This window comes from Sus scrofa, chromosome 15 (genome assembly GCF_054392235.1).
Source record: "Sus scrofa isolate SSC_HxYL_T2T_F1_AM1 chromosome 15, Sscrofa_HxYL_maternal_Yorkshire_Landrace_v2.0, whole genome shotgun sequence".
In the NCBI taxonomy this organism is placed as follows: Eukaryota; Metazoa; Chordata; class Mammalia; order Artiodactyla; family Suidae; genus Sus; species Sus scrofa.
Genome location: NC_139397.1, coordinates 101,225,538 through 101,250,987, shown reverse-complemented (window position 1 = coordinate 101,250,987; position 25,450 = coordinate 101,225,538). Strand labels below are relative to the sequence as shown.

General features: G+C 35.9%; 1 protein-coding gene and 1 pseudogene across 2 annotated transcripts in view; both read right to left on the bottom strand.

Moving 5' to 3' along the window:
* Positions 1 to 25,450, bottom strand: part of ITGA4 (integrin subunit alpha 4) — a 253,762-nt gene that overhangs the window by 132,702 nt on the left and 95,610 nt on the right. The window lies entirely within an intron of this gene.
* LOC146396025 (mitochondrial import inner membrane translocase subunit TIM16 pseudogene) lies at positions 7,120 to 7,615 on the bottom strand (annotated as a pseudogene).

Below are 25,450 nucleotides of genomic sequence, written 5' to 3'. Positions count from 1 at the left end.
CACCACATGTACCTAGTTGAACCAAAGAAAATGGATGACTACCTTTAGTCCTCCAGGATAGGTTGTCTGCTGTCTGCAGGATACTCAGAACACAGTGGTTGCTAGATTCTGTCTAATTAACACGGCAGTTCTAAATGTGTACTATATAGGTTGCATCCAAAGCCATTGTTTAATTGAGTGTTTATGGCAATCTTCCTAAATCACTGCAAATTATTAAGCAGCATGTGGTACAAATGGGACCAGGAAGGCTCAGGTGTAATAAATGATTGTCCTTTAGAGAGTCATTTCTTCATAGTAGGAAAGAAATTCATTAGGGAAATAAAAGAAGCCTTGACTGTAGCAGTTAAGCATATTGGGGAACGAGACTATAAATCAACGATACTTTAAATTAAAAAATTAAAAGCAAAAAAATCATATTGAAAATTTTTTTACACATCAAATCCTTTGCATCTTGTCTGAATTCAAGCAGAAACCAAAGATCCATTTTCCCAAGTTACTAAAATCATGCAATTTCACTTAAAGTAGAATTGTTCTTTGACTTATTATTTATATTGTGGCAGGATACAGTCCTGCTCTTACTTGGAGAGGAATTACTTTCCACAAAGTATTTTAATTTTCTATCTGAAGCATATTTATTTCAGATCTGTATGCTTAAATAAAATACAAAAAAAGCAAACATAAGAAACTCAAAGGAAGACTTTTATGATATAAAACAAAATATTGAAAATCCAGGTAATTCATTAACAGAAGACTTTTAAAAGTAAATATAGTATCAGGAATGTACTCTAGTTATTGCACCAAAAGTAATAGGTCAAGGACTAGAATATCCAGAATTTGTCTATTCTCTCCATAGTTACCCTGCAAGCCTCATGGCTTTAATAAAATTGATGATAGTCTCCTTTTCTTTCTTTTCCTTAAAACCCACATACATTGTGTCTGTCATCTTTCAGTTTGTGTACACAATTTTTGAAGCATGTTTTTCCTTTTCTCTACATATTAATTTGTTTCTTAAAACTTTTTCATGGGTAATAATTATAAATGGACATACCAAATTCAAGCTGTTGCTATTCTATCATTTCAGCATTTTTCTATATTAGTGAATAAATTTCACTCAAAAGTATCCCTGTTAACATTTGTTGAGTAAAAAATGCTTTGGGGATATAGTACAATTTAAGGTAATCCCAAACTGGATAATAAAGTAAATTTCCATAAGAAGAAAAAAAGAGCAAACTTTCACATATTACAGGCCCAAATTTTTTAAAAAGTCTAACAGTTAACATTATGATAGGTATTCATTTTAGGCAAATGAATGTCAAGAATTTCATGTGGATTCCATTAATCAGATGTGCTATTACATCATTTGAATTGGAGTCCTTTATTTCTCCACTTTATAAATAATACCTCTTCAAGGACCTGGCTGTGGGTGAAAAGACGACACAGAATTTACATCACTCTGAAGAAACAGATGCAGAAAGTGGCATATGCCTGCAAGGCTCACTATTCATCTCCCATACTTAATGCATTGGGCTACGAGAAAATAGCTTGCTCTGAAATGCACGAATCTCAATTTTTTTCCCTTAAAATATGGATTTTTTCTAAAAAGTCTTTTGGAATTAAAAAAACTAATTACAACACAAGTCTTGGAAAGACTTCTGAAAACAGGAGACTTAGTTTAGTACTTAATGTAAAACTGTGAAATAAATGTAAAGTGAAATATACCTCTTTTACAAATAGGGAATAAGTATTTGTCTAATCTTTACTGAACTCACTAATAAGGAAACCCATAGGATAATAACACTGGTTCAAAGAGTATTTGAGGACATGAGTATTAACAGCAAAAGAGGAAAGAAGGTAAGTCAAAATAAGATTGCTGGGTTAGACACAAAACAACATAATATTATACAGTCAATAAAACCATAACATTTGTGGTTAACTCTTCTGCCAGGAAGAATTCATTTGTATCTCTTCCAAATAAAAATCTATAAATTAATGTGAAACACAGAGTCTGAGCCTTAATCATTGATTAATAGTCAAATAAACAGAGCTCCATTTTGTCTTTTTCTAAATTTTTGATACTTCTTAACAGAAGTAATATTTAGGATAATAGTATTATGTGTCTGGCAGATCATGTTTATCAAAGGAAGTAGACCTACAATTCTACTTGGTTGAGTTATACATAGTAATAACCACTGAAACATTGATCTGTTTTAAGAAAAGAAACCAATGAAACCATTCCAAGGCAAATCAACCAAAGACATTCTACTTTCCAGTGTGAAGTAAAAGTTTGTTTATATTTCTCAGCAGGTAAGTCTTTCACCTCCTTGGTCAGGTTTATTTCTAGGTATTTAATTTTGGGGGGTGTGATTTTAAAAGGTATTGTTTTTTTATATTCCTTTTATAATATTTCATTAAACACTAATAAAGGAAATCAAAGAAGATTCAAAAAAATGGAAAGATATCTCATGATCCTGGATTGGAAGAATTAATATCATTAAAATGGCCATACTACTCAAAATAATTTAAAGATTTAATGCAATTCCTATCAAATTGCCCATGACATTTTTTTCACAGAACTAGAACAAATGATCCAAAAATTTATATGGAACAATGAAAGACCCAGAGTTGCCAAAGCAATCCTGAGGAACAAAAACCAAGCAGGAGGCATAACCTTCCCAGACTTCAGACAATATCACAAAGCTACAGTAATCAAGACAGTGTGATATTGATTAAAAAAAAACATCTATATAGACCAAAGGAACAAAACAGAGAACACAGAAATAAACCCAGAAACAAACCCATAAACCTATGGTCAATTAATCTTTGACAAAGGAGGCAAGAATATAAAATGGGAAAAAGATAGTCTCTTCAGCAAGCGGTGCTGGGAAAACTGGACAGCTACATGTAAATCAATGAACCTAGAACACACCTTCACACCATACATAGAAGTAAACTCAAAATGGCTTAAAGACATAAATATGACACCATAAAACCCTTGAAAAGAACATAGGCAAAACATCCTCTGACATCAACTGTACAAATGTTTTCTTGGTCAGTCTTCCAAATCAGTAGAAATAAAACCAAAAATAAACCAATGGAACCTAACCAAACTTACAAGCTTTTGCACAGCAAAGGAAACCATTAAAAAGAAAAATGAAAAGAAAACCTATAGAATGGGAGAAAATAGTTGCGAATGATGCACCCGACAAGGGTTTAATCCCCCAAATATACAAACAACTCATAAGACTAAACAGCACAAAAAAACAAACAACCCAATCAAAAAATGGGCAGAAGACCTAAATAGACATTTCTCCAAAGAAGAAATATGTATGGCCAATAAGCACATGAAAAAATGCTCAATATCACTAGTTATTAGGGAAATGCAAATCAAAACTACATTGAGTTACCATCTCACACTGGTCAGAATGGCCATGATTAGTAAATCAATAAATAACAAATGCTGGAGAGGGTATAGAGAAAAGGGAACCCTCCTATGCTGTTGGTGGGAGTGTAAATTGGTACAATCACTATGGAAGACAGTATGGAGTTTCCTCAGAAAACTAAAAATAGAGCCACGGTATGATCTGGCAATCCCACTCCTGGACATCCATCCAGACAAACTTTTCATTGAAAAAGATACATGCACCCTTATATTCATAGCAGCACTATTCACAATAGCCAAGATGTGGAAAAAACATATGTCCATAGGCAAATGAATGGATTAAGAAGATGAGTTACATATATACAATGGAATACCACTCAGCCATAAAAAAGAACAAAATAATTGCAGCAATGTGGATGCAACTAGAGAGTCTCATACTAAGTGAAGTAAGTCAGAAAGAGAAAGAGACACATTCCATATGTTATCACTTATATGTGGAATCTAAAATATGGCACGAATAAGCCTATCTACAAAACAGAAACAGACTCATGGTCACGGAGAACAGATGTACTGTTGCCAATGTGGGTGGGAGGAGAGGATTGGGATGGACTGGGAGTTTGGGGTTAATAGATGCAAACTATTACATTTAGAATGGATATACAATGAAGTCCTGCCGTATAGCACAGGGAACTATATCCAGTCACTTGTGATAGAACATGATAGAAGGTAATATGAGAAAAAAATGTCTATGAATGTGTGACTGGGTCACTTTGCTGTACAGCAGAAATTGACAGAACATTGTAAATCAACTATAATAAAAAATTTTAAAGTATGTTCAAAGGGTCTAAGTCAAGAAAACCCTTATTATGTCCAGAAAACAGTGAGACGTTCAATGACTATGTCTAGAGTTTAGAGAAGTGCTTGTCTGCTTCTAGGAAGTCGGGCTACAACTGCAAAGGCCTTGCAGATCATAGTAAGGAATGGGAACTCTTTCCTGAATGTAACAGGGAGCCAGCCTATGAGGGTTTGCAAAGCAGGAGTGATACCATCAGCCTAGTTTTAGGGAAGATTCGGATAAGTTCTTTCCACACACATATTTTATTGCCTTTTTTTTTTTTTTTTTCTTTTTAGGGCTGCACCTGGGGCATATGGAAGTTCCCAGGCTAGGGGTCGAATCAGAGGCACAGCTGCCAGCCACAGCCACAGCCACAGCCACAGCAATGCCAGATCCGAGCCCCATCTGTGAACTACACCACAGTTCACGGCAACACCAGATCCTTAACCCACTGAGCAAGGCCAGGGATCAAACCTGCATCGTAATGGATACTAGTCCGGTTCATTACTGCTGGGCCACAACGGGAACTCCTTTATTGCCCTTTTAAAATTTGTTCTCTTTCTAGCTGATCTGCAATGCTACTAACATGGTCTGAGTTGTACAGAATGTGGAGGTGTAGAAGACTGACTGGGAGAGAATGCAATAGGATCACTGCACATGGGCTAACTAGAGGCTTGATGTGGGTGAAGAGGACATTAAAAATATTCCTTCCCTGTCATTGTGAATCTGACCCTCCTTTACCGTTAACTATGACTATAATCATTAGGGGGGGTAGGTGGATGTAGGTGGTGAGAGAATATATTTTTATTGTCTAACGCATATGCGATAGAATTTACCATTTTAAAATGTAACTTTCAGTAATATTTTTTCATATATTCACAAGATTATGTACCCATCACCACTACCTAATCCTAAAATATTTTCGTCTGTCCCAAACCCAACAGCAGTCATTTCCCTTTTCCCCCTCTAGCCCATGGCAACAGCTAAGTAATTTTATCTACCTGTAGATTTGCCTCTTCTGAATATTTCATATAAATGAATTCATATAATACGAGGCCTCTTAAGTCTGGTTTCCTTTGCTTAACATGATGTTTTCAAGGTTCATCCTGTCATGGCATGAGTCAGTGATATCATTCATTTTTGTGGCTAAAGAATATTCCATGGTGTAGCTATATCACATTTTCTTTATGAACTCATCAGTGATGAACATTTGGGTTGTTCCTACTATCTGGCTGTTATAATAAATTTGCTATGAACATTTGTGTACAATTTTTCTGTGGATATATATTTTCAATTTTCTTGAGCATAGGAATGAAATTGCTGGGTCAAGTTGTAACTTTATGTTTAACTGCCAAACTGTTTTCCAAAGTGGCTGCATCATTTTACATTCCTACCAGCACCATATGAAGGTTCCCATTTCTCCACATCCTTGCCACCACTATTTATTGGCCAACTTTTTGATTGCTGCCACGCTTGTGGGTGTTAAGTGTTATTTTAGTTTTTGTTTGTAGTTGCCGGATGCCTAATGATGTTGGACATCTTTTCATGTACTTATTGGCCATTTGTATATCTCTTTGGAGAAATGGCTATAAAAATCCTTTTCCCTTTCTTCACTGTGTGGTTGTTAAAAAATACTATCATAGGAAGAGCTTCATATTCTGAATACTAGACTCTTATCAGATAGACTATTTGCAGATATTTTCCTCCCATTCTGTGCATTGTCTTTTTAAAAACGTGTGTGGGTATGACTGTTTTTTAAGAGCAGTTTTAAGTTCATAGTGAAATTGAGAGGAAGGCATAGGTTTTTCTCATCTGCTCCCTGCTCCCACACCTGTACACTCTTCCCCCACTACTACTAACATCCTCTGCCAGAGTGGTACGTTTGTCATAAGTGATGAACCTACACTGCCACATCATCATCACCCAAAGTCTATGGTTCATATTATGATTCAGTTTTGGGGTTGTACCTTCCATGGGTTTGGACAAATATGTAATGATATCTATCAATCATTGTAATATGCAGAAATGTTTCACTGTCCTAAGAATCTTCTGTGCTCTACTTATCCCTTTCCTTCTCCCCAATCCATGGCATCTACTAATCTTTTTCTTTGCTTTTTTCAGAATGTCATATAGTTGGAATCATACAATGCGTATGAATCATACAGTACATACGATTAACTTTCTTTCAAATTGACTTCTTTCACTTACTAATATGCACTTAAGCTTCCTCCCTGTCTTTCCATGGCTTAATAGTGCAATTTTCTTTAGTGTTGAATAATATTCCATTGTCTAATCCCACAATTTATTTACCCATTCCCTTACTAAAGGACATCTTGGTTGTTTAAAATTTACAATTATGGGTAAAGCTGATATAAACATATGTTTACAAACAGTTTAAAGTTGATAGAAACAGAAACCAGGCTTTGGTATTGACATAAATTTTCAACTCCTTTGGGTAAATACCAAGGAATATAATTGCTGGATTGTTTAAGAGTATGTTAAGTTTTATAAGAAACCACCAAACTGTTTTCCAAAGTGGCTTTAATAGTTTGCGTTCTCAGCAGCAATGGACAAGGATTCTGGTTGATCCCAATCCTCACCCACATTTGATACTGCCAGTGTTTCAGATTTTCGACATTTTAATAGGTGCGTAATGGTATCCTACCATTGTTTTAAATTTCCATTTTTCTGAAGACATAAGATGTGGAGCATCTTTTCATTATGCTTATTTGCTATCTGTATATCTTCTTGGTGAAGTGTCTGTTAAAGTCTTTGACTCACTTTTAAATTAGATTTCTTGTTTTTGTAATTATTGAGTCATAAAAGTTCCTTGTGCATTTTGGATAATAGTCCTTTAATAAAAAATTATTTTGAAGTGGTGGGTGGGGTGGGAGGAGCCAAGTGGTCAAGTTTTGGGCATCTGCTCTTTTTCTCTGTTCTTCTGGCCCAGGATTCTGAATTCTTCATCAAGGTGCTTTGCTCCTTAGCTCTAACTGCCTTTGACTGCAGGTAGAAGGAGCCACCCACAGATTTACTGTTTACCTTAAATAGATGTTTGTAGTTCTTCTGGGTCTCCTTGGGGCTCAGTTTGGAGACACTGAGAATCTATTGTGACTCTAGGATACTGAGGCCAGAGAGGTTGGAAGCTTGTGTAGACAGGTGTCCAGTGAGTACCTGGGCATCACCTGCTGCCTGCCTCGCTGCAAACTCATGCCACAGGGCCCAAGCAAAGGCCCTGCCCAACCACGTACCCATCACAGTGATCTGGGCCAGGTACTTGGCCATGGCAGCTCCTCTGCCTCAAGGGCCCTGGCTCACCAGTGGCAGCCAGTGAATCAAAGTTGGAGGGAGACTGCCTCAAATATTCCATCTTTTGCAAATATTATCTCCCAGCCTGTGGTTTGTCTTCTTATTTTCTTAATGTTGTCTTTCACAAAACAGCAATTTTTAATTTTCAAGAGATTCAGCTTATCAATTATTTCTTTCATGGTATGTGCTTTGGTGCTGTTTCCAAAAAGTCATTGCCATACTCATTACCTGTATTATCTTTTCAATTTCTTTCTCTCTCTCTCTCTCTCTTTTTTTTTTTTTTTTTTTTTTTTTTTTTTGGTCTTTTTAGGGCCATACCCAGCCCAGGCTAGGGGTTGAATCGGAGCTGTAGCTGGCCTACACCACAGCCACAGCAGTGCCAGATCTGAGTCGCTTACACCTACACCACAGCTCGTGGTAAACACCGGATCCTTAACCCACTGAGTGAGGCCAGGGATCGAACATGGGTCCTCATGGATGCTAGTCAGATTCGTTTCCACTGAGCCATGACAGGAACTCCTCTTTTCAATTTCTTGATAGTGTCCTTTGAAGCAGAAACACTTTCAACATTAAAATTCAATTTAGCTATATTTTCTGTGGTTTCTTGCTGTTTAGGGGTCATAGCTAAGAAAATATTGGCTTATACAAGGTCATAAAGAAATACACCTATGTTATCTTCTAAGAGGCCAATATTTTCAGCATTTATATTTATGTTTATGACTTATTTAGAGTTAATTTTTATATATGATCTGAAGAAGGAATCCAATGTCTTTTTTTTTTTCCTACTGGATATCAACTTGTTCCAGCACACTTTGTTAAAAGACTATCCTTTCTTCATTGAATTGTTATGGTATTCTTGTTAAAAACTGACCATAAATATAAGGCTTATCTCTAGACTTTCAATTCTATTCCATTGACCTATATGTATATACTTATTCCAGCCCTACACAGTCTAGATTAATTTCATTTTATAATAAATTTTACAATGGAGACATGTGAGGTCTCCCCTTGTGTTCTTCTTTTTAAAGACTGTTTCAACTATTCTCTATCTCTTGCCTTTTCATGTGAATTTCAGTACTATCTCATCAAGTTCTGCAAAAAAGTTGAAATTTTGACAGGGTTTATATTAAACCTATAGATCAATCTGGGGAGTCTTCCAATCCATGAACATGGGAAATCTTTCCTTTTTGAGTCTTCTTTAATTTCTATTGATGATGTTCTGTAGTTTTTAGTGTTAGTTGTGTACTTTTTGTTATTTTTCTAAGTATTATATATATATTTTTAAGTATTATATTTTTGATGCTATTTTAAGGGGAATTTTTTCCTCAATTTCCTTTTCAGATTGTTTACCCTTATAAACATATAATTGATTTTTATATCTTGATCATGTATCCTATAAGCTTGCTGAACTTGTTTATTTACTTTAATTTTTTTTTTAGTGGACTTAGTGTTTTATATATGCAAAATCATTTCATATGCTTTTTCCTTTCCAATCTGGACGGTTTTTCTTTTTTTTTTTAAAGTATTTGATATCTTCTCTTTTTTTAAAGTTATACTTGACATAAAATATTACATTAGTTTCAGGTGTACAAAATGATTCAATATATATATATTTTCTTTTTAAGCCTATACCTTTGGCATATCCAGTGTTGCTGTGTGATCTGATCCACATCTCTGGTGTGCAATACCACAGCTTGTGGGAATGCCAGATCTTTAAGACACTGAGTGAGGACAGATATCAAACCCTTCTCAAGGACACAATGTTAGGTTCTTAAACTGCTAAACCACAACAGGAGCTATGATTCAATATTTTTAAACATTGTAAAATAATCGCCACAGTAAGTCCAGTTACCATCCATTGCCAAAGTTGTTACAATATTATTGACCCTATTCCCTATATATACATTATACCCCCGTGGCTTATTTATTTTTGTAGCTGGAAGTTTGTACCTTTTAATTACCTATTTTGTTTGTCCACATACCCCTATCCCCTCTGACGACCACCAGTTTGTTCTCTATGTATCCTATCTACGAGTCTATGAACTTGTTTCCATTTTATTTGTTTTTTAGATTCCACAAAGAGTGAAATCATATGGTATTTGTCTTATTCTGTCTGACTTATTTCATTTAGCATAAAGAAAGCTTTTTACTTTTCATTCTTGTCTGAAAAGAACCTCTAATACAATGTTTAATAGAAGTGATAAGAACAAACATCCTTATTTTGTTTCTGATCTTATTAAAGTTTTTAGTCTTTCACCATTAAGTATGATGTTAATTGTGGGGTTGTCTTTTTGTACACAGGTTTACCTTCTATTGGTATCTAAAAGTAGAGCATCCCTGTGAAATCTTTTGTAAGCTCAAATGAACACATCTTGCCAACAATGCACAAAATAAATAGAGATAAAGAACAGATGCTCACAGACACAATTCAAAACCATGGTGACTTGAGGCTGAGATGCTGAGTATAGTTCCTGGAGAAGGAGCTCGGCAGGGCCACTCTCCATGCTCTGGGTAGCTGCTGCCTCTTTAATGGCTTGCTGCAAAACAAATGCTAAATGGTATTTTTGGCTTTTTTGCTTCTTTTCATAAAAGCAAAAATCCTTACATATTTCTTTCAGTTAGTGAAAACAGATACTAATGTAGGTCTTTAGTAAAGGTAAAGTGTTGTAAAGCAAACTTTTGAAAATTGGGGAATACCTGTATGTGCTTTATCAGGTTGAAGAAATTCTAGATTTAGTTTCTTGGGTATTTTTATCAGAAAAGGATACTGGGTTTTGTCAATGCTTTTTCTGTGTCTATTGAGATGATCATGTGGTTCTGCTTTTTATTCTATTAATACGGCATATCACACTCATTTTCATGTGTTAAACTAACCTTACATTCTGGGATAAATCCCACTTTGACATGGTGTTTACTACTTTGTGTTAGTGGATTCAGTTTGATGGTACTGAAATGATTTTTGTTAATGATTTTTGAAGACATCTATAGAAAGACTATTGGTTTGTAGTTTTTTTGTGTGTGTTATCTTTGTCTAGTTTTGATATCATGGCAACACTGGTTCATACAATGAGTTTTGATGTATTTCTTCCTCTTTATTTTTGTGGAAGAACTTGAAATATATTGGTGTTAATTCCTCTTTAATGGTTTAGTAGCTCTTATTGGTGAAGTAATCTGGCCTTAGGCTTTTCTTTGTGAAATGTTTTTGATTACTAATTCCATTTCTTTACATGTTATAGTTATATTCACATTTCCTACATCTTTTTTACAACTGGAGAATACCAATATAGAGATAAAATTATTTAAAAAAGCACAGTAACTAAAATGAAAAAAATCACTAAAAGGGCTCAATAATAGATTTAAGAAGGCAGAAGAATAAGTGAACTTGAAGATAGGTCAGTTAAAATTATGCCACCTGATGAATAGAGGAAAAAAAAGGAACATAATCCCAGAGACCTATAAAATATCATCAAGCATATTAATAAACGCCTAAAGTAAATCTAAGCAAAAGAGAAAAAAAAAGGAAGAAAAAATATTTGAAGAAAAAAATTACTGAAACCTACACAAAACTAATGAAAAAAATCTATCTATACATCCAAGGAGCTTAAACTCCAAGCAGGATAAAATTAAGGACAACCACATCTCAATACATCATATTTTTTGAAAGACAAAAAGAAATAGGGATTCTTTAAGGCAGCAAGGGAGATCCAATTCATCTCAGATAATGAAGCCTCAATATGATTAACAGCTGATTTCTATCAGGAACCATGAAAGCAAGAAACTGAAGGATGACATATTCAAAATGTTGAAAGAAAAAAAATGCCAGCTGAGAATCCTATATCCAGTAAAATGATTCTCAGAATAAGACATCGCTCCCATACTTTTCCTTTATTCTTTACACAGAGTTTCTTTTTGTTATTTGAACATATTTTAAATAGATGATTTGAGTAGAAATCTTTATTGAATCAGTCCAATATCTGAGCTTCCTAAAGGACATTTTCTGTTGACTTCTTTTTGTCACGTTATAGACCAAATTTCTTATTTCCTTGTATGTATCATAACTTTTTGGTCAAAGCTTGACATTTCAAATAATATAATGTGGAAAGTCGGAAATTCCTCCTCCTCAAGGTTTGTTGCTGTTGATGTTTTGTGACTTTTCTGATGAATTCCATAAAGTCTGTATTCTTTGTCAGTTTTGGCCATGGAAATCTCTGCTCAGTTAGGTTAGTTGTCAGTTAATAATTAGAAAGAGATTTTTGGCAAAGGGCTCTGTATGCATGTTGGGATATGCCTTTATCACTGAACCAGACAGTTGAGAACTCTGCCCTAACCTTCATTTCCAGCTTGTGCAGAACCTTAATGTTAGCCAAGAGTGAGAACTTAGGGCCTTTTGGACTCTTTCCTGAGAATACATGTGGCCCTGGTCATGTGCACAGCTTTCTAGAATACCAAGAATATCCTTCAGCCTACCAAAGTCCCTATGGAGATTTCATTTTCCTTTTTTAAGCTTTTTGATTAGCCTATTGTTTGCTCCAGCTGTTATCCATGATTCAGGTAACCACAATGTCAACAATTTCCTATACTTGGTTTCTACAAAAGTCCCAGAAGAAAAACATTTCACACTGGAGGATCTCTGAATAAGGTCAAATACATATAACCTTTCATGAAAAGTGTTCTTGAGAACCACTAAACAAGTCAAATAATGCCAATTCTCTGGGAACGGAATTTTGAAGGAGCTCTACATTCTTCTGCTTCCAATGGCTTACAGACCCCTGATTTTCACTATGATGATGGGCTATTACATTTCAAGGCTACCATTAAGCTGGGAAGTGGGGATGAGAATAGGGTAAGTTAAAATGACACAAAACTCACTGTTCTTACAATGATTCAGCCATCTTTCTTGAACAAACACTTCCTAAATTGCTGAAATCGTTTAGTTAATATCCAAGAATCCTTTAGCTTAAAAAACACTGGAGTTCCCATTGTGGGACAGTAGAAAAAAACCTGATGAGGTATCTATGAGGATACAGGTTTGACCCCTGGCCTTGCTAAGCAGGTCAGGGATTCAGTGCTTCCATGAGCTGTGGTGTAGGTCACAGAGGCAGCTTGGATCCCAAATTGCTGTGGCTGTGGCTGGCAGCTGTAGCTCTGATTTGACCCCTAGCCTGGGTGAGGCCCTAAAAAGCAAAAAAAAAAAAAGTTTTGAAAAATGTGATTCTAATGTATATATTTGGCCAATTTTCTCTTTGCTTTTATGAAGGAGAAAATTTTCAGAAGTTCTTACTCTGTCAATCTTGCTGATGTCACTTTTGAGGGTTAAGAGATGAGCAAGAAGAGGTAAGAGATAAAGAAAGGTACAGGAAGAGAAAAATATATGGAAAGCTAAACTGGAAACTTCCAAGCCACTTGTAGTTGCATGAATGTCACTTCCTCACACAAAATAAATTATAAGTGCTTCTTAATCCTACTAGCAGAATTTCAAGGCCTGACCAATCTTGCTGTATGTTAAGCTTACAGCCTTACTGTTCTCTGTTTCTCAAAGTGAGGCCACCATTCTATTTAGGCAAGCCTCCTTCCCATGTCTCTATGTCCCTTATCCTACCTCCTACCTATGCCTATGCTGCAGCATATTGCTTCAGTCCCAGGCTCAGGTTGTACTACCATTCTGGTGCCACCACTGTTCTCAAGTAGGAGGAACATATGGGCCTGTGGGATTACCCACGAAAGGGCCAAAGCAGGGACAAGTTATTTTCTGCTCACATTTGGGTTGCTGATTTCCAGCCCAAAGATTATTTTTTTTCCTCTGTAGGGACAGAATAACAGTTTTCTCCAGTTTGTTCAGACTACATAGAGAAAGAGTGAGCATTAGAAACAAAGTCAGAAAAAACAAGTAGAGCAAAGCTAATCCAGCCCTGATGCCACACTGCTCACTGGACGCAATGACAAGAGAAAGTTGTGACCAGTGACATAACTGTGTTGGGTCTAGTGGGAAGGCACCTGGGCTGAAAGATTTTAGATCCTGTGTATAGGACAAGAAGCCAATGAGAAAGGGCATATTAAAGAAGTGAAAGAAAAGACAGATTTGAAGAAAAAGGAGCAAAATTAAAATGATTTGGTAGTTTCCATATCATTCTTACATCTGAGCCTGGTGTCAGATGCAAACCAAAAGACCTCTTTTAGTTGTCTAATTCATATGGGAATTCGTTACAGTAAACTGTTCAAGTAGATAGTTTTACAAAACAGTATGTACTAACCCATGCCATTTGGGCTAATTAGGAGGTTTCCAAAGTCCTTAATTGAAAAAAGAAATTATCCACTTTATAGTAAAGCAAAGATATCAAAACCTAAATGTCTTCAACTGGCCCTTTGCTATAATTTTGCTACCCAATCAACAATTCTCATTCTGCTGGGCCTACCTGGAAATGGTCTTTCTACATTCTATTAAATTGATCCTCAATTTTAATCATTTAGATATTAGGGAAACCGTACCGTATTTAAATTGGTAAAGGGATTACATTTAAATCCCTTGGGGCAGGGATTGTTTCTACTTCTTTTGAAAGGTGGGGAAGTATTCAATTAATATCTAAAAGGAAATTCCTCTTATTTCATTGCAGACATTTATATGTATACAATTTGAATTTATGGTAAGAAAATGCTAATCACTCATTTAGTGCTTTAACTCAAAGATTATATAGATAAGGCTGTCTTTAAAAAATACTAAAAAATATTAAACAGCAAGATAAATGGAAACAAATTTCTGATATTAAACTTTTATGGAAAAGTGCAAAAATCTGAAAACTTAATTATCAATGAAAATGAAATACATTTTCATAAACTCATGACAGATTGTTTATTAAGGAGCTAAAATCTAGCAGTTTCTAAAAATAATAGGATAAAGGTTTATCTGAAGAAGTCCATGTGTTGTGGTGTGGTATTAGACCTTATTTTCCACAAAGGAGGCAAAATATTCATAAATGCATTTTTTTTTCACTTGAAAAATAAAAATTGTTGGAGGCAATATGTTAATTTAATTACATTTTTTTCTTATTTCTGACTAATCTTGCATACTCAAAAAGGGAAACAATTGGGATTACTCTTTATGCTAAATTGATAATAACTTTAAATAAATCATTGGTATTATTTAAACATGGGTTTTAATCCCTTTATTGAAAAAGACGTTAAAACAGATCTTTACTCATCTAATGACAGGAAACTAATTATGGTGGGTCACAGTATTGCATTCATTTAGAAAATAGTATAAACACAATCAACTAGGAAAGTTATTTTTGAGAAAATGTCTTGGGGGTATTAATAATTTTTTTGACTATCATAAATAATATAAGCCACTCCTAAATGCAAATTCTTAATGAATTTGGTGCAATTGTTCAAGGTTTTTCCAAAACTGAAATAGGCAGTGTCTCTCTTAACTCCTGAAAAAATTCACAAATAGCTGGAAATTAGGTTGGAATGCAACATGAGCAAGTAAAGAAGATTTTAAAAAGAAATTATTTTGTGTAGAAAACATTATTTTTCTGCATGATTAATAGCTCTAAGTATATCTGCTACATATTCAAAGTGAGTGGAAAGGCAAATGATTCCTCAGAGAGCACCCAGCCCAAACACCATTAGATTTTGTTTGACCATATAACATCTCTAAAGGCAGTTCCAAGCTCAATGCACAACTGCCTGTGGAGCGCACCAAAAGGCCAGATGTTGCTACAATATTCCAAGGCTTGGCATCTGGGTCTTGGCAAGCCCCAGAAATAGCCTTGGGTCTTACGCCTATTGCTAAAATAGGACATGAAAGAAAGTTACACAGTACAGAGTCAATGATTCTGAAGAGATACACAGGAATGAAAAGTAATTCAAAGTAACAGTAGCTTTTAGTAAATTTTTGGTGTGTATATACTAACTAAATATACTGGGAAAATGTCACAATAGCTTCAGGGCTTGGAATAATCATTTTTCGTTGACTTTAGGCATGTTCTAAGTTGACTGTACCAATCAATTAAATGATATTCCAGTAACTGAGAGTGCCTGACACCTTTCACATGAATAACAACACAAGGAGGGCAGCCATAGTCTTACTCTCAGATTTCATGTAGTTATAGTTGAACTATTTATCCCATTTCTACAAAACTTAAGGTTTGACATTAGAAATCATAATATACCTTTTAGAATGGAAAAATGAATTATTTTATAGATCTGAGTCTGTAAAGGTATTGTTCTTGGAGCTACAAATTTTAGATTTATAGGTAGATTCTGAGAAATAGCATGGTAATAACAAGAACTTTGAAGATTCATGTCTTTAACTCAGTAATTCTACTTCTTAAAAATCTGTCCAAATAAATTAATTAGATATGGACAAAGATTTATTTGTAAAGATGTTTATTGTGAAAATAAATAACCAAATACTGATACAAATATGCAATCAAAGGGGATGTGACATACCATAGAGTATTATGCAGCATTAAAATCATTTTTGACGGTTTGACATAGAGTACTGCTCATGATATATTAAAGGCAGGAGACAAAATTATATAAAGAGAACTCCAATGTGAAAATTTAAAAACAAAATCAGATGTAAAATGACTCAAGAGTAGAAAAAATATATAAAAATATTAGCATTGTTATATCTGAATGGTGGATTGTGGGTATTTTAAAATTTCATCTTCATTAGTTAGCATTGTTAATATAATTTATAAAGACCATATAATAAACACTTTAAAATAGGTAAGTATGAATTGAAACAATGTGTGTGATTATTATACCAGCACAATGCACACGGTTTGAAAAGGCTGAACATTGACCACAACCATTATGGAAAACATAGCGAGGTTCCTCAGAAAACTAAATATGGAACTATCATATGATCCAACAATCTCACTCTTGGGTATATAACCAGACAGAACTTTCATTCAAAAAGATACATGTACCCCTACGTTCATTGCAGCACTATTTACAATAGCCAAGACATGGAAACAAACCAAATGTCCATTGACAGATGAATGGATTAAGATGATGTGGTCCATATATATAATGGAATACTATTCAGCCATAAAAAAGAATAAAATACCATTTGCAGCAACATGGATGCAAAGGAGAATATCACACTAAGTAAGAAAGAGAAAGACAAATACCATATGATATCACTTAAAGACAAATACCATATGATATCACTTATATGTGGAATCCAAAATAGGGCACAAATGATACTGTCTACAAAACAGAAACAGAGTCTCAGACATGGAAAACAGATTTGTGTTTGCTAGAGGGAAGGAGGAGAAAGTAGAATGTATGAGGAGTATGGGGTTAGTAGATGCAAACTATTACATTTATAATGGACAAGCAATGAGGTCTTACTACAGCACAGGAACTATATCCAGTCTTTTGGGGTAGAACGTAATGGAAGACAGTATAAGAAAAAGAATGTATATAAATATATATGTAAGATGGGGTCACTATGTTGCATAGCAGAAATTGACACAACCATGTAAATCAACTATCCTCTAACAAAAAATAAAAATAAAAAACAAAAGGAAAAAGCTAAAAGGCATAAGTAAATAGTACTTAAAAAAAAAAAACAAAACCCAAAACAACAAAAACAAGCAAAAAATCCTCTACAGATAAAACTTTCTTTGAACAGGAAGCACTGCAAATTCTCTAGCTTCTCTTGGGAATTTCATCCAATTGTGGGGCTTTCTGCTTCTTTACTGGGGCCATGGCAATAAATTCAAAGAGGAATCTTGAAGCTATTTATTATTATTATTTTTATTTATTTATTTTGCTTTTTAGGGCTGCACCTGCGGGATATGGAAGTTCCCAGGCTAGGAGTCAGATCTGAGCTACAGCTGCCAGCCTGCACCACAGCCACAGCAACGCCAGATCCGAGCCACGTCTGCTACCTACACTGCAGCTCATGGCAATGCCAGATCCCCAACTCACTGAACGAGACCAGGGATCCAGCCCACATCCTCATGGATACTAGTTGGATTCATTACTGCCGTGCCACAATGGGAACTCCTGGAATCTTGATACTATTGCTCTGGTACAAAGCTACATGTGAAAAGGAAAATAAAAATTGATTTTTAAACTAAAATACCATTCCAGGAGTATAGTTAAGAGTGCTGCATTGAGAAAAAATTTTAAAATAGGAAACAATTTTTTGGTGATAAGTGACCCCCTGATAAAATTGGTTTATTTCAATTTATTCCAAATGTTAAATCACTTATAGTTTCCTTCCCAACATATATACCCAGACCTATTTCTTCTATACTTAACACTGAAAATCAGAGTATTCTTACTAGGTTTCTGCTTTTTCATTAGAGATTTTCAGTTGTCTTTATTTTGTACTAGCTACTTATCTCTAGTACCTCTTAAGAATATCTATCATTATATCAATGAATCAGATCATATACATATATATATATATCCAAACACATTTAAATTTGAATACTTTAAGTATTTAATACCAACATCCATATGTTTTCATACAAATTTCATGTTTAACCACAAACATAAAGCTCTTCTGCTTCTAATGCCCTCCCAGCAGCTGGCTTAGTATTTCACTTACTTGGGGTTTAATTTTCACTAAACAGATTTTTTTAAAAAACCCAAATGAAGTCATTGTACTCTCTGTTAGATGCTCATTTAGCAATGTGCCTGAGAGGTGAGACTGACTTTCAACAGTGGCATCAAGAGAAAAATGCACAAATCAGGTTCTCCCTCTTTCTCAGGATGGTGGTGTGAGCTCAGCTGGGCCCCACAGTCCTCAGTCCAGCCCTCAGCAGAAGCAGTGAATTCAGCCATAACTACAGCAGAACCTGATCATTCTCCTGATGAAATTACACTGATCTAATTTGCACGCTGTGAAGACATTTGGCACTGGCTGGATCTGAGCCTTGACATCTTCATTGGAACTAAAAGTACACTAAGAACTGACATTACATTTCACATTCTCTTCTGCCAGGTTGCAGCATTTCATCCTCTTTAAAGGCATTATTTCAAGAACATTTAATTTGGCTTTGATATGCCTGCCATTTTGCTGGGTGGAACATACTGTGCCAGAAAAGCTCAGCTGTAATAAAGTTTGGCACCAACAGCCCACCATATACCTGCACCATCCTGTGCAATTTAATTGGCATTCAGTGGGTTGATAAATGGATTGGCTTAATGAGACAATATACTTGACATATGCAGGTCTCTCCTGAGGAATAGGATTCATTTTTTCACTTCACACATCAACATGTTACAGATACCAACACAGTCACCTCTAGCAATTGTACTGTAGCCAATGGATGCCATCCACTGGACTGACCAATAGCACTGTCACCTTCCAACCATCTCACTCCTTTCTCCCTTAGCAGCAAGCAAACTATGGCTTTTAAATTTTATTGTCTTTTGTATTTTCCCAGACACAAGGAAGAAGATAGTCCCCATGATTTATTTACATAAGTCTGTATTTTCCAGGAGATCAAACAGCCTTGTGATCTAAACAGATCAGTTTTATCAGCTGTAAAACCATGACAATCCTATAAATACAAGTAATAATGAATTCTGGGTATAACTACTGACACAGTTAATCATGTACAGGGGCAAGTGCTATCTTCAGAAATACTGGTTTCAAGAGTAAATTAATCAAAATAACAAAGAGACACCATTTTTCACTATTCAGATTTGCCAAGATTAAAAAGAACCATGATGTTTCATGTTGGCAGAGGAGCAGGAAACAAGTGCCTCTCGCTCTGCTGGTGGGATTCTAAATTCATACAACTTTTTTGGAAGGCAAATGGCAGTATGCATCAAAGGCCTGAAAAATGGGCATAGCCTTTTGCTAAGCATTTCTATTTCTGAAAATATATCCCAAGGAAATAAAGATATACATTAAGATGAATATTCAACAATGATCATCCCATGGACTATACTAAGAAAAAAATGTAAAACAATCCAGATGTCTAAAGCAAAGGAGATTGCCTAAATAAAATACAGAATGCCTATATGCCAGAACACTTTACAGGCATTAAAATGATGTAGTAGAAATAATTGTTCTAGAAAAAAGTACTTGATGCCTTTTATGCCAAAAAAAAAGTGTTATAAAATACTAGCTTCATTATTAGTCATCTTTTGGTGAAAAATTCATATAAAACCTATCTATATCCAACTCACAGGACAAATATCAAAATAGTGATGATGCTTGCACCTGGAGGTGGGATCGATAAGAGTTTCTAATTTTTTGATGCTTATCCTTAGTTTTTTAAAAATGATTTATTTAAAGGACTTAATTAAGCTTTAAACTTCTCAAGGAACTTCTTTCTTACAACAATGTGATTTTGGAAATTCTTTTACTGCATCATAAGTAATTCAATTCTTCTTATGGTTCCAGGTCATTTAAGAATTCAGATGGAGAGCTGTCCAGAAAGATATTTCATCATAGACAAATGAAGTTTCTTTTTTCCTCCAGTTTCCTGGGATCTCTCAGTTCACTTGTAGCAGCTTAGTAGTGGAAAGCAGCAGATTTTTAGAACACAATTGACATTCAAAAGAATTCTGGAGTTTACATCTCCTAGTCACAGTCCTCATTAAATGAAAACTGCCTAGTCTGTTCTGGTTTTGTATTTTTTTTATATATAATGCTAAAGATTTCTAAGAAGATAGAAAATATAAGGATCCAGACATGAAAAGATTATTTATTTAGATTTGCTAAGAACCCATGGGAACCAGATGGTGCCTGGCAATAGGAAAGATAGGGTACCTGCCTTCAAGTCTGCCCGGGCAAATAGAAAAGGAAAGATAATATGGATGAAATGAAAGTGCTTTAAAAGGGATATAAGCTCAGAGGAGCCAAAGTGCTCCATGAAGACCAATTGGAGGGCTTGGTCAGCACTTCAACCCAGGTGGGAGGGATGAGGTGCCATGTGAACGGTGTCCAGGGCAGCTGCACTACTCGAAGCTTAGCTGTCCTCTGCACCTTGACACTACCTGTCTCTGGCTTCCTTCCTGCCTTGGAGGTGGAGAGGACGCCCACGAGCTACTGCTCATTGCAACTGGGTGCCAGTTTGATGCTCTCCATTCTGCTCCAAAGGAAGTTCCAACATGCAAATAAGCCCAAGGAAATGAAAAAATGAAACGGTGTGTGACAGTTTCTAATTACTGCATAAAAACAACATATGGAAACTTCATTGTCCATTTCATCTCCCAACATGTACCGTCAAGTCAGACTTCCTTTCCTTTATCACTCTCTTGAGCATTTGGACCTGATTTACTTCAATAAAAAGGTTAAAAAAAATCACTTTCTGATAGGATAAGAGTATATGTATATATATATTTTTTTGTTACAATTTTTAAATGCCTTGATCATTGCGAGGTTTTCGTAACCTTGTTCTATTTTCCATTAGTTTTCCCATTGTATTCTAATTAGTTAATTCTATTCCCTAGAGTTGTTCAAAATCTGGATTGAAGTTACCCATTCTTCAAAAGTTTAAATTGACTATCCCTGAGCACCTTTTATAAATGCTTGAATGGGTCCCTAATCACTTATTAGAAGAGTCAGAAGGAGGTTTCAGCACCTGTAGTGTGCTTAACGGTTCTAAAGGCAAATGCATGGGAGGTCGAAAAAGAAAAATCAAGCAATTCCTGGTGACCTAAAAAATAACAGTAAGGCCAAAAAAAAAAAAAAAAAAAAAAAAAGCAAAAGTCCGTGACAGCAATATGTGGAGGTAGAAAGACTGGATTAAAGGTCAGGAGACCTGAAGTCTGGCCCCTGCTTTGCCACAACTATACCTGTGTAATCCTAAGCAAGTTCCTCACTTCCCTCATCTTCTGCTTTAAAATAGGATTTAGGCTATCAGATTCCTAAGATTCCTCTCCTCTTTCCTGCATTTTCAGACTGTATAGACCAAAGTAAATGCTATCTATTTTTTAATGGGACAAGATACTGTTCACCAAAGGTTGCTTGTATTTAAATGCTAACCTTAGGGTAAAGTTTAAGTTGAGGCAAGGCCAAGTGAGCAAGGCGTATATCAAGTGCCCATTTGCTAAAAGCAAAACCTTCCAGTTTCTCCTCTCATCCCCCCTGGCCTCAGAAGCAGAATCAGTTAATGAATCAGAAAAAAGCTGGTTACCAGATGTCCTGGCTTATTAACACACACATCGCATTCTGTAATGGCATTCAAGGAGCAAGCTGTGTGGAACCGAGAGATGGCAAAGGGAAAGTTCTCCTCTCGGATGAGATTCAAAATGTGGGTGTGCTTTGGTGATTTCAGGAAGGGTTGCAGTACAAATTCATTTAAGCTCCTATCAGGCATTCTATTTGGCGGGAGCCTGCCTGGGTTACAAAGAACTCTTTCTCTGAGATCATAGGGTATCATGCCTCTCTCGGCCCTTCCTCTTTCCTCTAATCTGTGCAGAATTACTGATACCAACTCTATGTGAAGAAAGAAAGACAGCTATAATAAACTTAGCAGCAATGCAAAGGAAAAGCCAATTCTGTTTGATTGGTTTTCACCACAGCTAATTTTAAAGCCACCCATTGTTTAGCGCTGCAGTCTAATTTTATGTTAATATCCTGAAAGTTGTCAAATCTTGGCAAAACCTATGCATAAATTACACAGAAAGTAGCTCACAGGAGGGGAAAAGTAATGACTGTCATGGTTAGCCAAACCCATTAATAGTCTGACAAGCAATAACCCAGGAGCTCTGGTCAACTGCTGCAGACATCTGTGAAACTTTTGCAATTAATATCATTTTTTCCTTTTTTTTTTTTTGTTGTTGTTGTTGTTGAAAGAGGTATCAGCTGCAAAATGGCATGCAACTGACTGATCATTATCAGCTCTGCCGGTGAGGACTGGTTCACCAGCTCTCTCAGTTGACCACTGCCCTGCTTTCTACAAAAAAACAAAAACCAAAAAGCAAAAAACACTTCTTTAAAAAAAAAGTAATGCTATATTTCTCAGCACAGAGATTGACAATATTTAAAAGATAGAAACCAGTGATGTGTGCCTATGCGAAAAATAAGATGGTTCAATCTCTAATTCATTACTGCTTTTTCTCCCTGTGGGGCTGGGAAGAAATGCAGATGGAAAGACTTAAAATCCCTCTTCAAAGCTGCACCTTGGGTCCTAGACTTGCTGGTAGACATTCTTACTGCACTTTTTTCTACTTTTTCCCACTCTATTCCAGTACATTTTTTCTGTGGGTAAGGGCTTTAGTGTAAAACTAATGTATCTACCTGATTGGTTAACGTCTGTGCCCTGCTGGTGGTTAAAAATTTTTGAATATAACTTTGTATATACATATATGTGTAATGTACACACACACAGAATCTATTGCCCATTTTCCTGGGGAACACTGCTGGGAGAATTAGCTGAGTTTCCAGGTATGCCTATAAAGGCTTCTTAGTATTTCTCCACAGCTGTTACAGCTGATGCATCTAGCATAGTGCCTGGTACTGAGCGGATACTCAAAAATATTTGTTGAATGAATGGATGGGTGGATGGATGAACAAATGTTAGAAGGGTATGATCCCATTTAAGACCTTACTATTATAGCTCCATTTGTTGATTTTATGCAGAACATCCTTGCTGCTAAAAGTCATTGCATGTGTGGAGGGTTTTCTTAGAGAATGCTGACAGATGATTTGCTCTTCTTAAAGCTTACAGCAATCTGAAATGCCTGCCTTACAGGATCATTTGGTAAACAAACTCTTTCCAAGCTCCTGCTTTGTGCCAGGTCCTATGCTTGGAATTGAGGATCAGAAGATGAATAAAACAGTTTTTGCTATCGTAGAGCTCTCAGAATACTCAGAGGCTGCACGGAAAAAGGTGATTCCAACAAAACATGGCACATGCTATAATACAAGTTTCAAGAGACTTCAAGGAGCAGCATGCTCTACCTCAAGACACTTGGGCAGGGTTGTAGTAAAAAAGGGCCTGGCAGCGAGAACAAGGAAACCCTTTCAAGGCTCAAGGTCTATTCTGTGCATTCAAGTCTCAAGGTCTATTCTATTTTGTGTAGAGACACAGAATAGTAAAAGGCATAGAATTTTAGAGAAGAGTGAAATGGTCAGTGGCCAGAAGCAGAGGGCAGGGGAAGATATGGCAGGGGGTGAGGCTAGAAAGTTGAACTAAGGTAGGATAAGAAGTAGCCTTAGTGCCCTACTAGTGACTGCAGAGTTCACTCTGCAGGCAACTGGGGACACAAGGAAGTCTCTGACAAGAGAAACAACTAGGTAGGTATTGCCTGTGATGCCAGTAGAGTGGGGGAGGGTGTGGGAGAGGAAGGGAAGAGGCAGTGTGGGATCATGATAGGAAGTCATTTCAGGAGCCTCATAGAGAGACAATGAGAAAGGAGGACAGCAACACATTTTGAAGACCTCTCTGCAACAGAACTGTCCAGACTGGGCGATTGTTGGCATATGGGGGAAAACAGATATGATAGAGGATGACTCCCAGCTTTGTGTAAATGGTAACAGGGACACAGAAAACAGCTGGCTGGGGCAGATGTAGGAGTGAGAGGACTGCAAGGACAAAGGGGAAGACAACATTTAAATTTTCCAGAGATCAGTCTTTGGAAAATAATGAGGAGCCCTCCACCAAACCATTTCCAGCTATCACTGAGAAAGCCAATAAACCAAATGAGAGCAAAACCAAATCTTACACATGCTTATAAAAGGCAAACACAACTGGAAAGATTGGAACAATTGGGGTGAAAAATAAAATATACAAGTAATAAATTAGTCCTTTGAACTTAAAGAAAAAGAACACATTAACAGGAAGCTATTTACAGGCTCTGCGTTTTGAGGTTTCTGAAATGATGACTGAATGAAATGCTCAACCTGACCTATTTCTTCTTCCTTTCCTAAATGATATTATAGTAACATTTACCAAATGAAAATGATTTGATAAGATACAAAAGCCTCCAAACAGTTATATACTTCAATTTGGCAACACATGTGGATTCCTCTCCAGCCCTGTCAGAACAGAACATATTCCGGACAAATCAAGAAAGAAGGAGGTGCTGGAGCAGTCACAGAAATGAATGCCAGTTGTCTGAAAAACAAGTTTGCTGTCATCTTGGGACACATCATTTTTAGAAACAATGACCCATTTGGCAGCTTCACACATGTTCCCATCTCTGAAAGCTTTCCAACATTCCAAGCCCTACTTTATTTAGGTTTGGGATTTTCTTGAGTATAAATCTTTGGTGAGGCAAGTGCAGAATCTTAATTCCATTCAGTATTACTCATTCCAGTCACACTTTTTTTTTTTTTTTCCCTTATTGTGTTACCGACCCTTGTTTCACTGCCTCAGAGACCTTGTCTGGGCACCTCATATCAAATGACAGCACTATGGAATGTCTAATTATTTCACTGTTGAACTTGTACAGCTGTCCTAGATGGTCTGTTAAATAGTGCTGGTCCTCTGACTTTTGAAAACAGCCTTTGTTGCCTGAAGGATATGGCTTTCCTCATTAGAAAAAGTTTCATTTTGGCTCAGTCAATATCTGAGAGGCTCCGAGTTAGTATTATTCAGAATACCAGCTCTATTTTTTCAGTTTCCATTGAATTTTCACTAATTACAAGAGTTTGGGAAGGGGAGGGAGTTAGGTGCCCTATCTCTGAGCATCTGACAATGTCACTCTTCAATGAACTTCCAGGCTTTAAATCATTCTCTCATAATACAGTGGGTTTTTCCAGACTCTAAGTCAAAAGAAATTTCTTGGAGAATTTCTTTTTTTTTTTAAATGAATATTGACAAATTTATTTACTCATATAATTGCTACCATAGTCAAAATCTAGAACATTTCTATCACCCAAAATATTTTTTCCTTTTTTTTAGATTTTTATTTTTTCTATTATAAGTTGATTTACAATGTTCTGTCAATTTCTGCTGTACAGCAAAGTGACCATTCTAACCTATAGACCTGGGCTGAGA